At 42.4% G+C, this 13,469-nt stretch overlaps 1 pseudogene; it reads left to right on the top strand.

The window, feature by feature from the left end:
• Positions 1 to 11,842: 11,842 nt before the first annotated feature.
• LOC144929183 (olfactory receptor 5V1-like) lies at positions 11,843 to 13,257 on the top strand (annotated as a pseudogene).
• Positions 13,258 to 13,469: the final 212 nt, after the last annotated feature.

Here is a 13,469-nt window from a genome sequence, read left to right as displayed (position 1 = left end):
ACAGGGCAACTGCATAAAAGTTTGGGTCAATATTTTTTTGGTCTTTGAGTCATATTTTAAGGTCAGAAGGGACTCTGATCTAGTCTTCATGACACAGGCCAAAGAACGTGACCAGCCATCTATGTTTCCCACTCCCTCCTATCTGGACTTTTCAGAGTCTCTGATTACCCTAGATTTACTGAGCTGGTCAGTGGAGATGCACTGATTCACAGAAACTCTGGACTCTTTCTTTTAAGGCATATTTCAACATTGTGGGCCTGATTCAACACTGGCTTACTTAGTCTCTATATATGCTACTTTTCATTTGAATCAAAGCCTTCTGGTAGGGGAAATTCTTTCCAGCAGTTTATAGATAGACCCATTGTGACTGAGATTTCCAAAGAAACTAGGAAGACTTTCTAAAGAACCGGTAAATAACAGGCCACTAAATTTCACCCAGTTACCCCTGTGTTGAGGCCAATAACTTACAGATTTATAAATTACCAATTTATAAATTTATAAAAATTTACCGATGAAGTGGGTATTCACCCACGAAAGCTTATGCTCCAATACATCTGTTAGTCTATAAGGTGTCACAGGACTCTTTGCTGCTTTTACAGATCCAGACTAACACAGCCCACCCCTCTGATACTTATAAATGTATAGATTCCGGGGCTAGAAAGGACGGTTGTGATCATCTACTCTGACTTTTTGTCAGTCACTTGCTGGTTTTAACTGGAGTAAATGGTGGATTCTGTGTAACTTGAAATCTTTAAATCATGATTTGAAGACTTTAGTAACTTAGCCAGAGGTTATGGGCCTCTTACAGGAGTGGGCTGCTGAGCTTCTCTGGTCTGTGATGTGCAGGAGGTCAGACTAGATGATCATGATGATCTCTTCTGGCCTTAAAGTCTGTGAGTCTAAGACTCTACTTGGCTCTCTCACACATTCACTGTGTGTCTTGGAGATGCTGTTGAATCTCCCCTTGCCTCAGTTTCCCTTGTGCATAATGATGCACTTGGATGCTGGGAGAATAAATCCATGAATGTGTGTGACACTCCCTGATGCCACATTGATGGGCATATTAGAGCCTAGATAACGAAAAATGTGAAGTCACTAAGATGTGTGTGTGTAGACATTTGTGTCTCCATAGCAGTCTGGGACCTGAGGCTAGGCTTTTCACGAGTGTCTACATGATTTAAGAGCACAGGTCCACTTGAAAGTCAGCGGCATCTCGGAAAATCCCAACCATGAACTGTACACTGAGTACATGAACAGGTGTCACACCCTCCCTTTCTCTGGCCACCCTGAAGACATGGGTGAGGGACTCCACTCTGTTTTTTTAAAGAGTCTCCTAAACAGCGATTGGGTGGGAAAATCTGCAATAGGTTTCTTGTAAGCATCTCTTCTTGGACTGTGGCACCATAATTGGAGGTGACCAGTGACCTCATCACCTGCATGTAGTAAGGAAGGCCATTTCCTTGGAGGATAGAAATTTGCCTCCATTCACTCTGGTGTTTGTACCGTCGACAGTGCTAGCATGTTATTGAGTTTTCCTTCTCATTAATCAATGTAAGCATCAAGGGAGATGTCGCCTTCCCACAGAAAGGATAAAAGCGAAATCTTGAGAGGGTCTCTCTTGTAGGAACTGGGCACAAGGCAAATAGCACCATATAGAACACTCGGAGTAGATCTCTTTCCTGGCACTGTTAAAGAACGTGAAGCAGATGATGGTAGAAGATAAACTGCAGAACCAGTATCCTGGTCTCTGAATCACTGGGAAAAGGGGCAGTATCTGAAAATCCGCCTCACTTAGAACAGATTTAAAGGTAAAACATTTCCACCATTTCTGTTTCAATTAAATCATGGGATTTTGAAGTGGCAAACATGAGCTTCTCTGCACCATACTCCGGCCACCTCACCGGGGTGGTGGGGAAGAATGGTCTTTAACAGGCTAGGAATATTCTATGTGCTGTGTCAAAACTATGTCTTATCATGCTTCTTCTTCTCCGGAATCACTGGGAATGTTGATGAATGTGAATAATTGACTGATCTGAATAATTCCATAGACCAGATTAAAATGAGGAGTAATTCCATTATTATATGAAATAGAATTAAAAGAAGATACACATGTCAAGAAGGTCTGAAAAAACACAGAAGGGTTCAAAGATAGATAGATAGATAGATAGATAGATAGATAGATAGATAGATAGATAGATAGATAGATAGATAGATAGATAGATGTGTATGGGGACAGGTCTTTCTTTCTTTCTTTCTTTCTTTCTTTCTTTCTTTCTTTCTTTCTTTCTTTCTTTCTGTGACTCTGCTACATTTTGAGCATTCATCTTTCATACAATTAATGCACATTTCTTTATACAAAACTTGATACTGTAAGAGACATTCTTTTTGAAAAGACAAACGTTTCAGTAGAGCACTCTGCTTCAGTCATCCGTACATGAACACTGGGGCTCAAATTCTGCAAGGAGCTTAATATCTTTTGAGTGCTTCTGGGTCTCTTCCACACACCACTGATGCCAATGACATTAATTCTCCAGTGATTAGGATCATCTCTTGTCAATTATGCCTCTGAAAAGTAGGTAAACAATGTTGCCGCTGCTGTGACTGAAGAGCTTTGATTAGGTAGTATTCTCTGCAGATCTGTAGCTGGGTACACAAAACATGAAAGTCTGTGGAGGGTTGGGAGTCCCAGTGTCCTGCCATGTAAAATGTCCTGCCTATTCATCCATCTTTGCATGGTGAAGGCAACATTAACATATCTATTTCTATATTGATACTGACATCAATATAGACATCGATACATATATATAAAATGCTAACAGAAAATGTCTGGCCAAAATTTTCAAAGCTCATAAGACCTGATTTCCCTCCCCCACCCAAATAAAAAGAAATGAATGAATTAAAACGAACGGGAAATGAGCACCCAAAAGCACTAGGCAACTTTGCCAATCTCAGCCTAAATAGTGTCACATGGGCCTCCCTTGCCACACACGGTAACACCCTATACACATATAAATATTTACCACCAAGGTTTGACCAAAAAACTGAATTAAAGAATAAATTCTCACAGAGTCTTCCTGACTCTTTTTCCTGGTACTTTTTTCATAGTAAGTCTCAGGGCAGATCGGCACGAGGCGGAAAAGCTGATCCAAGCGACGCAATTTGAGTTACATTAGTAGCATAACTCAAGTCAACATAGCTTAGATCTACTTACCACAGGATCCACACTGCCCTGGGTTGATGGGAGAAACTGTCCCATCAACTCCTCTTAGGCTATGTCTACACTACTGCGGTAAGTCGACCTACGCTACGCAACTCCAGCTACTGACTGAAAATCTCCAGTCAACTTACCTTACTCTTCTCATCGGGGGTAGAGTACAGGGATCGACTGGAGAGCAATCTGCACTTGATTTGGCGGGTCTTTACTAGACTCGCTAAATCGACCACCAGTGGATCAGTCTCAGAGCTTCAGTCCCTGACGTAGTGTAGACCTGCCCTTACTCATTCCGGTGGAGTACCGGAGTTGATTTCTGAGCGATCGGCAGTTGATTTAGTGGGTCTTCAGTAGACCCGCTAAATTGACCCCCGGTGAATCGATCGCCACAGCGTCAATCCCGGCTGTAGTGGAGGCCATCATCATCACCACTAGCATCTCTCTTTCTCTTGGAAAAGAGAAAGGTTTTATTGTTTGTTTCCTTCCTTCTTTTGTGGAGAATTTCAGCTGAAAATGTAAAGTTTTCAGCAGTTTTTAGCTAAAAATGTTTGGTTCTTTGTTGCCAAAACCAAAATATATGGGATTTTTTCTGGACTTCTCTGAACAGTCATTTTTTCTGCTAAAAAAAAAACAAAAACCTTCCAGGCTCTAGATGCTGATTGAATAGATAGCAAATGTTGCAATTGTAATTCATAATTATTGTTAGGGGACTTATTCCTTCACTCACTTACTTCTCTGGTCCTTCTCGCATGAACAGAGAGCAACAATACCCAAAGTCCAAAGGTGCAAACAATTCGATGTTTATTGGGGTGAACTTCCAGCAAGCATGAATCCAGTTTCCTTCCTTAGTGTCCCCCTTCCCAACTCTGACACCACAGAGCCTTACACCTGTGTCCCTGTTCCCATTCCTACCCTTAGCCAAACATGATTTCAATTTCCCCACCCCCATTCCCTGTTCCCATTTCCCCCTTTAGCAAAACATGATTCCAACTTCCTTACCCCCATTCCCTGTTCCCATTTCCCCCTTTAGCAAAACATGATTCCAATTTCCTTACCCCCATTCCCTGTTCCCATCTCCCCCACCCACACACCCACCCCCTCACTTCCTGATTGACTGCAGACTATATAGTAAAACTTGAGTTCGGCTTTGCTATACCTTAACCAATCATTTTCCTGAAATTTAACTAACCAATCCTAACATATTGTAACATGATTATGTAACCAATTATATCCCACCACCTTAATTAGTTTACACCCAGCAAAATTAATTATACAGCAGACAGGAACAATCACAGAACCAGACAGAGATTATGCAGGCAAACAATAGCAAAGTGGGAACTATAATGACAAAACAATACAGAAGTGAGGATTTCACATCCCAGCTAGTGAGAAGTGAGTTCTTGCCAGACAGGATGCTATCAAACTAAGTTTCCTTTTACATTTTCTAGGCACTTCCCTTTCTCTGGAGGCGATGGGCACTATTAGGACAGGATTGTATTCCTAACAGCCGAATAGCACCTTCTTTCAGTGTGACTAGTTTGGAATGTGAGGCTGTGACCGTTCGCTTCCCAGCTTACGGCTGCCTCTGCTGCTTAGCCAAAGGCCTTGGCCTAAGAACAGGGCCTCAGACTGTCACAGTAAGAGAAGGACCCTGCACCGGCAGACAGTGATTTTGATTCTTTCTTGTATACCTGTATAACTAGCCAAGTGATAAGAATACACCTAAATTCTTTGAGTACAGGCCTTTACCGACAGGCCTGAATATCTATATCCTAACAATTATATGCTTAAATTTGCTCTCTATATTAATACCCTAACATATTTAATTTAAATAGCAAACTTACTGTTTTGGTCTCTGGAATTTTTCCCAGCTTTTGATGAAATTTGGTCCTCCAGTGCTAGGTATTATTTGTCATTAATCTAATCTAATCTAATCTAATCTATCTACCACTGTATTACCTTAGATCCTTTACCCTAGACAGCTACACCCTATTGTTTGTGTTGGGTAGAACTGTCTGAGAGGGGCTGGGAAGGGAGATGGGGAGGAGGTACTAGTTACCAGAAAAAGTTACCAGAAGCCTGATGTTCACTAGCATTCAGGCCCACCCATTTGGTGGTCCAGGTAAAGGATGCTCTCTGATCCTCTAAACCTCCAGCCCCCAAGAACACCACAACCCCTAATCGATCCCTCTAAACCCTAACCACAAGGTCACTGCCTCACGCACCCCTGAATCCAGAACCTATGTAATCACATTGATTCAGATATTAATGGAAATTAAAGCAGATTAAAAATTTCCATTTGGAACATTTTTATTACAGAAAATAATGTTGATTGAAATCAGAACTTGCCATGTGTATATGTCAATTTCATTGTATTTTTAAAAAAAAAGTAACCATAGAAGTTTAAAAGTGTAATTTAAAAATAAAAATGGAAACGAAATGTGCTGGTATGAGTCAATGAGACCTGTGCTCCCAGTTACACTTTAGGAGCTTCTGGGCCCCCTCCCCATTCATTTCGCTCTACCCCTCAGGAACGGGGCTAGACAGCAGTCTGACTCCGGCCATGGGGGCCACCCCAGCCCTGGGAGTGAGGGGCGGCGCCGCCCCGGCTTCCGAACCCCACAGGCAAAGCCCGGCGGGAACCTCAGACACTAAAACACCATCATCACACTCGGATGGGTATCGGAGGTTCTCTGATACAGATGCTACATTTCTTTAAAGTACTCATTAAAAATCAACTGTAACACATTACTGTATTTACTTGTAAGTTCTCGGGCAGTTCATAAGAGTCGCAAACAGTAGAGGGACATTGTAATTAACCTAAAACCAAGCACTGCAGACACTGAAAAGCTGAGCTAAGATTACATTGAAAAGAAAGCCACGTTTGTTCCAGTAAGAAATGTCCAGTTAGGCAACCGACCAGCGTTAAATCTAAACGAAACGATCCTTAAATCTAATCAGGATTGACTCAAAACAACAATTACCTATGTTTTCTTACAGAAATGAAAAACAGTTTAATACAATCTGGAAAAAAAGAAATATTTTGGGTGGATTTTTAGCGATTTTGAGTAGGTGCACAGACGATAGTTAAGGTTTATAAATAAGGTTTTTGAAAGGCGTAGTTTTTAAAATGTCGAAATAAAACTTGAAGGGCTCTGTGTAAGCTGGAAGTTTGTCTCTCTCACCAAGGGCAGTGGGACCAGTAACAGATATGCCCGGACCCGCCTTGTCTCTCTGAAACAAACCTGAGGCCGTGTCCGCACTGACGAGTTGACAGCAGCGTAGCGGAGCCCGCCGCTGAGCGGAGCGCTCCCGTAGCCAGGTTTTGCGGACGGAAGTGCGAGCATAGCGTCGGTGTCAGAGGCCCTCCGGTAACCAGCCCCGTGTGGCGATGGTGTTTCAGTCTCTGTGGTCACCAATCAGATGAAACGGAACGTTAAAGGCAGGTGTTTCTGTCCCCTTCCTGCTGCGAGCGCAACGGGGCCCGGCTCTGGAAGTCTCCATGAGCTGCGATCCGCGCGGCGTCCCCGGAGGCAGTTCCAGGAGGGCGGGGCGATTCCCCGCCCAGCCCGGCCAGGGGCCGCGTTGCCCTTTTCACTTGGCTCATTCCGAAGGCTTGGCCCGGAGCCGTGACACAAGGTTGTGTGAGCTGGGTACACGCTGGGAAAAGCCCTGAGTGGGGGGACTCAGGCAGGTGCAGAGAGGGGAGCGGAGCCCGGAGGCCCTCCAGCCTGGCTCGCTCCCTCCCTCCCCTCTCCACCTATTACCTTGTGTACCCCGCTGCGGCTGGGCTGAATCTCGCCCCAGGGGGCCCAGCCGAGGGACACCCCGTCTCTCTCTCGCTCTCCCGGGGGTCTCTCCCGGAGTCAGGGTCACCGTCCACTGACGGAAGAGGTGCCTGGAGGTTGCGGGGAGTCTCGCTTGCTCAAGCGGAGATGACCCCCGTCCAAGGCAGAGTGGCGCCTGCCGACACGCCCCGCTCCGGCGGGGTCTGTACACCAGCTACCTCGTCCCTGGAGCGCAGGGTCTCGCCTCTGCCCACACGGAGGGGAGCCCTCATTGCTCAGTGTATAACAGGGGGGTCGCATATAGCCTCCTGTACAACAAGAGCAAGAGCCTTGTGTCCAGCAAGTATAAATGGGACTGGTTCCCCCCGAGCTTTGTCTGTGGGTCCAGAAGCCACGGGTGGGCGCCGCCCCTCACTCCCAGACTGGGGTGGCCGCATGGCCGGAGTGAGACTGCTGTCCAGCCCCGTCCGCATGGGGCACAGAGAGAGGGGGGTTTGCTGAAGAAGCCCTTGCCCCTGTGATGATTGGGGTTGACCAGATGGCCTGATTTTATAGGGACAGGCCCGATTTTTGTGTCTTTTTCTTATATAGAGGCTCTTATTACCCCCCACCCCTCCCGATTTTTCACACTTGCTATCTGGTCACCCTTATAGCGATCATACATCCCCCATATAGGAGGAGCAGCTGAGACATGCCCATATGATAACAGCAGGGGGTCCTGAGAAAGTCTGGCCTCTGGAAAATTCCTTCCTGAACCTAAACCTGGTGATCAGTCTCACCCTCAGCAGGTGAACAAGGCCCAGTCAGGCATCTGGAAAGGACTGACTGGGTCTACCCCAACTCGTACCCGATAGGGGTGGGGGGGGGGATTGTTAAAACTGTCCACACACACACAGTGCGGGGGCGGGGGGCAGGGTGGGGACGGACTGCTGAGAAGCTCCTCAGCTGTGATTGGGCGCACGGGTCAGGTCCCATGGTCTCTCACCCACCACATTTCAGTTTCAAAGTTCACATCTTTTTTATTTATTTATTTATTTACCTCTCTTCATTTCTTTTCCTTTGAGATTCAGAATAGGTGTCTAGTTTTCCTCTGAGGGCGACATGTGTTGGCGTTGTCGGTTGCTGCTCCATGGGGGGTGGAACGACCACGGAGGGAAGTAGCAGCAGTTTCGTCACATGGAAGGAACACGGGTGTTTATTCCGTCTGGGATCATAAATGAGCTAGTCCCTTTCCCTTCCCTCTCATCTCAAGTGCCCATCGCGGGCCAATGGTACTTGCTACCCTTCTCGTATGGGGGATGAACAATGCATCCAAAGAGACATTAACATTGTGTGGGAATGGATGCAGGACAAAATGATACAATTAAGGCAGTAAAACCAGGCATTATGGGTAGGGTCTCCTTCCATATATAGATTCTGAGTTAGGTAGGTTAAAGGAATCAGGATAGAAAATAGTCTTGTTGGACCATATCCTGATGCAAGAATCCAGAGTCCAAAGGTTGATGTCTGCAATTCAAGCTGCCCCCTTCATCCCCCGACTGGTGCCTCATCTTAGAGGTGGAAAACTTCCTCTGTCATTTTCTAAAGTTTAATGTCTGTTAATGTCTGTTCATCAGATTTGGAGATGGAAACCGATGTGATTACTTTTGAGGTCATTTTGGGAGTGATTTTAAAAAGGTATCGGGAGCCTAGTTGGATTTTTCAACAGCATTCTCTAGTTTTTCTTTAGTTTTTGGTGCCTTAGGGTGTTTCTGAAAATCCCCCTATGCACGTTAATACCTTTAAAAATGGCTATTTTTTGTTAACTGAAATCAGAACTTTGCTATGTGTGTATATATGTCAGTTTAACTTTTTAAATAAAAATAATTGATATAAAATAAAAATTAATGTATAATAATGTGTATACATAATATGATAAAATAAACCAAAATAAAATATCACCACTTTTACATGGCCTTCACTCAGTGTTTTGAATACATTATATCCTTGCTCAACATTTGTTTCATTTCAAATTACTTTTTTTCAAAAATGAAAATTTCACTAAAATTGTTTTTTTAAAATTTTTCCCCAAAATTTATTTAACAAAAAGTATTTTTCAGTGTGTTTAAGTTTGGGGTTTTCTTTCATTCTTTCACTGAATACCAAAAAATGAAAACATTTTGGTTATCCAGTTTTCCAAAATTCCATATTTTCATGGACAACTTTGATGTTTCCCTTTCAACATTTTTCATCCAGTGCTTGCTACAGTAAAATGTCTGTCATATATGATTGCTGAGAAAATGAATTAATTGTTGATTTTAATAAATCATTTTGAGGGAAAAGGGAATGTTTTATGGCTCCAACTCAGGATAGACTTTAAGGATGTGCTTAACTTTAAATATGTGCTTTAAGTCCTTTCTAAGCAAATTCAGTGACTATTTAAATCAAGAGGAGTTTTGCTAAGATTTCACCCATTAACTCCAACAGGACTTCAGAACATGATTAAAGTCATTATCCTAACGGGATAATGCTAAAGACACTGAATAGACAATGATAACTTCTCTGAGTAATTTTTAAACCAGCCTAGCAAAGATTTTATATCGTTTAGGTTGGTTTAAAAACTTTAAAGCAATTATTTTTTTCTCTATTGAATTCTATAGGCTTCTAGAGTTTTGTTTTTTAAGAGAAACTTTACTAGTTTTATCTCTAGGCTTTTAGTTTAAATGTTCAGGGGCTTTTTATTTATCTTATTAGTGATTGCTCGTAACGGAATCATTTATAATTATTAAGATGCAGAGGAAATTTCATTATAAGCCGTAACATGGGATTCTCAAATGGGGCCCTAAAGAATTTAGGCTCGCTACTGCTACAGAAATTAAATGGGAATTAGGGGTAAAATTTTCAAAAGCACCCCTAAGCAGCTTAACATTCTAAATCCCATTTTCAAAAGTCACCTAGGCACTCAGACACACATTTTAAGGGTATGTAGGGTGCCTAGTGTGGTTTTCAAAAGCACCTATATCCCTAACATCTATTGATTTAAAATACCTTTATAATACCTCAATACCTTTAAAACTCTGGCCCTTCGCCTAAGTCTTATTGACAGTCAATAGTACTAAGGTTCCTAAGTCCATTGGGCTATTTAAAAATTTGAGTGTAAAGTAGATGCAAAAATATTACCATTGCTGCTGGAGAATAGAAACATCCAGTCTGGAATTTCCCCCCACAACTTTTAAATCCCTTTGCAAAGGAAGGAGAGAGCAAGGCTCATATACCTATATAGAATTCAGTGCTTTCCGTCTGGATGTTTTGACTGGAAGGTCTGTCAAAATATTATTTTAGACTGATACAATTTCAGTCTTGAAAGCAAATTAGATGCCATTGATATTATTTTTACTAATATGCATTTGTGCTGGGCTAATAAAATGTTGTGCATATTGAAACTGAGAGAGAGAGAGAGAGAGAGAGAGAGAGAGAGAGAGAGAGAGAGAGAGAGATCAGCTGCTTTAAGAAATTTTTGTAAACACAAGATGATCTGGACAATGAATAAAATAAACAACAATATTTTTCCCACCAGTGCAACCAAACATATCTTTGTGTTTCATGGTGTTCACATCAGGTATCCCCATCAGAGCTAATTCTGTGGCTGAATTTTAGAAAGAACAGAACATTTGTATGATCTGTTATAATATTTTCTGCAATTCCAGCTGTGCCTCTGATAGCGATGTATCCTGTGGAAACCCTGCATTTGAAGAACACTTCCTTGTCAGGTTAAAAAGTGAAACATCAGCGAACCAGATTAGACTGTATTTTATTTTATTTTACTTGGGCTGTGCTGTGATATTAATTCCTGGCATCAGAAGTGTAATCTCATTTTAGCAGCCCCTTTGTTCTCTAATATATCAGGACTCCCATTGGATGGGTTTAATCCTCCATCCCCATGGAAATTTTTTCATTTTTCATTGAAAAAGCCAAAACCTGAAAATTGTTTCTTTGGTGGAGAGTGGATGTTCTGGGATTTTCAGCAACTGAATGCAAACCTATTTGTCAATGTACTAAATATTTTCAGCCAAAGGCTGCTCAAAACTGAAACATGTTCATATTTAAAAAAAAAAAAACGTTTGGGGTTTACAGATTTCAGACGAAATTTGGTGAAAATCATATACTTTCCATGAAGACTTTCAGTTACTCCAAACCCCAGTATTCCATTACAAAATCTTAATCAGTCCTAATCCAAAGGGAAATGAAGCTGTTTTCTGATTTTTTGAAGTGTAGTGGAGTTTCCAGAAACACACAGTTTTTCTTTGCTCTGTTAGTGAAGAAGATAGGTACTCACACCTTAAATAACATATCACAGTAGTCCTGATACCAAGCAACCTGGACACTTTCCTGGAGGCTTGATCAAGTAACAGAAAATTATAGAATTGTAGGGCTGGAAGGGAGCTCAAGAAGTTTTCAAGTCCAGGCCACCTGGAAACCAAGGAAACCTGGACCATCCCTGAGAGCTATTTGTCTAACCTTTTCTTAACCATCTCTAATGATGGGGATTCTATGAAGAGAGGGCATAGATTTTTGAACATTTCTGCAATTAAACTGATGACATTTCAGTTCACTGCGATATTCAACTTATATTGCAGAGTTTGTTAGTTTTCATCTAGTTTGACAATGAATTGACTTAAAAGTTGAGTTTATCTTTAAAATATATTAACAAGTTTGCTTCATTTCCCCTAGATACATCCCAGGGCAAATGCAAACTGTAGAAATCAAACGTCCATTGAGGAATTTGTCCTCCTGGGATTTGGGAATCTCCCGGAACTTCAGATTCTTCTCTGCTTCCTGTTTCTAGTGATCTCCATAGTGACCATGGCTGGAAAATATCCTCATTGTTGTGCTAGATGTGGCTGATCAGCACCTTCACACCCCTATGAACTTCCTCCTGGGGAACTTGTCCTGCTTGGAGATCTGCTACACCTCCAGCATCCTGCCCTGGGTGCTGGCCAGTCTCCTCACGGGGGACAGAACCATTTCTGTTAGTGGCTGCATGACACAATTTTATTGTTTTGGTATCCTAGCAGCCACAGAATACTATCTGCTAGCAGTGATGTCTTACGATTGGTATCTAGTGATCTGCAATCCACTCTGTTATGCCACTCTGATGAACGGCACTGTTTGTTTCCAGCTCGCGGCTTGTTCCTGGACAAGTGGCTTTCTGAGCAGTACCATAGTAATCATTTTAATGACTAAAATAAAGTTTTGTGGCTCCAATGAAATTGACTATTTCTTTTGTGATTCCTCACCCATCATAAAACTATCCTCTACTGTTACCCAGTTTCTAGAACTCACCATTTTCATGGTCTCCTGCGTCAGGTGACTAGTCCCATTTCTATTCACATTGGCATCCTACGTTTGCATCATCAACACCATCCTGAGAATTCCTTCCACCACCGGGAGGCAAAAGGCATTTTCTACCTGCTCCTCTCACATTGTCACTGTCACAACATTTTATGGGACTCTGATTATTGGCTGCATGGTTCCAATTGCCCACCATTCAAAGGACTTATACAAGGTATTTTCTGTCTTCTAAACAGTCCTGACCCACATGGTCAACCCCCTCATCTACAGTCTGAGGAACAAAGAGGTCAAAGAGGCCCCGAGAAGGGCTGTCAGTAAGTTTCTGGCTTTTGCAAGACTTCAGACTGTAAAATTAACAGATCTCTATCAGTCACCTACAGCAGGAGATTCTGGAAGACTGGCACCTCTCCCCAATCAGCTAATTTTGATCTTTGCAGTTGTAAAATAAGATTGAGATTTTTAAAAGGGACTTTAGGGGTTAGGAGCACTGTATTCCATGCTTTGATTTTCCAGAAACTTTTGGAGGGTTACTTAGGGTGATATCTCAAAGGAGTTCAAGGGAGTTAAACACCTACATTGGAGTTAATCACCAAAGGGATTTAATCACCTAAATTGGAAGTTGAGTCACCTAATTCCTTCACATTTCTTTGGAAATCCTGCCCTAAAACTTTGGCAGACATGGATTTCACTGAATTTTAGGACTGATACTTGCTGCTGCTGCCTTTAGGGAGCAGTATTCGTATGGTATGCTTTGGCTGATATTTTTCTTTTCCAGGTGATGGAGGATAATTTGGGGAGAGGGGAGAAGGAAGGGGGAAACAATGATTGCATGAGTGAGAAAAATAAATCTGAATTCAAATGCAATGTTAACTGTTGTAGATGCCTGTGGAATTACATCATGCTTCCCTTTGCAAATCTAATAATAAAACAGGGCAACTGCATAAAAGTTTGGGTCAATATTTTTTTGGTCTTTGAGTCATATTTTAAGGTCAGAAGGGACTCTGATCTAGTCTTCATGACACAGGCCAAAGAACGTGACCAGCCATCTATGTTTCCCACTCCCTCCTATCTGGACTTTTCAGAGTCTCTGATTACCCTAGATTTACTGAGCTGGTCAGTGGAGATGCACTGATTCACAG

The sequence above is a fragment of the Lepidochelys kempii genome, chromosome 13, assembly GCF_965140285.1.
Source record: "Lepidochelys kempii isolate rLepKem1 chromosome 13, rLepKem1.hap1, whole genome shotgun sequence".
In the NCBI taxonomy this organism is placed as follows: domain Eukaryota; kingdom Metazoa; phylum Chordata; order Testudines; family Cheloniidae; genus Lepidochelys; species Lepidochelys kempii.
This window is presented reverse-complemented; position numbering and strand designations above follow the sequence as displayed.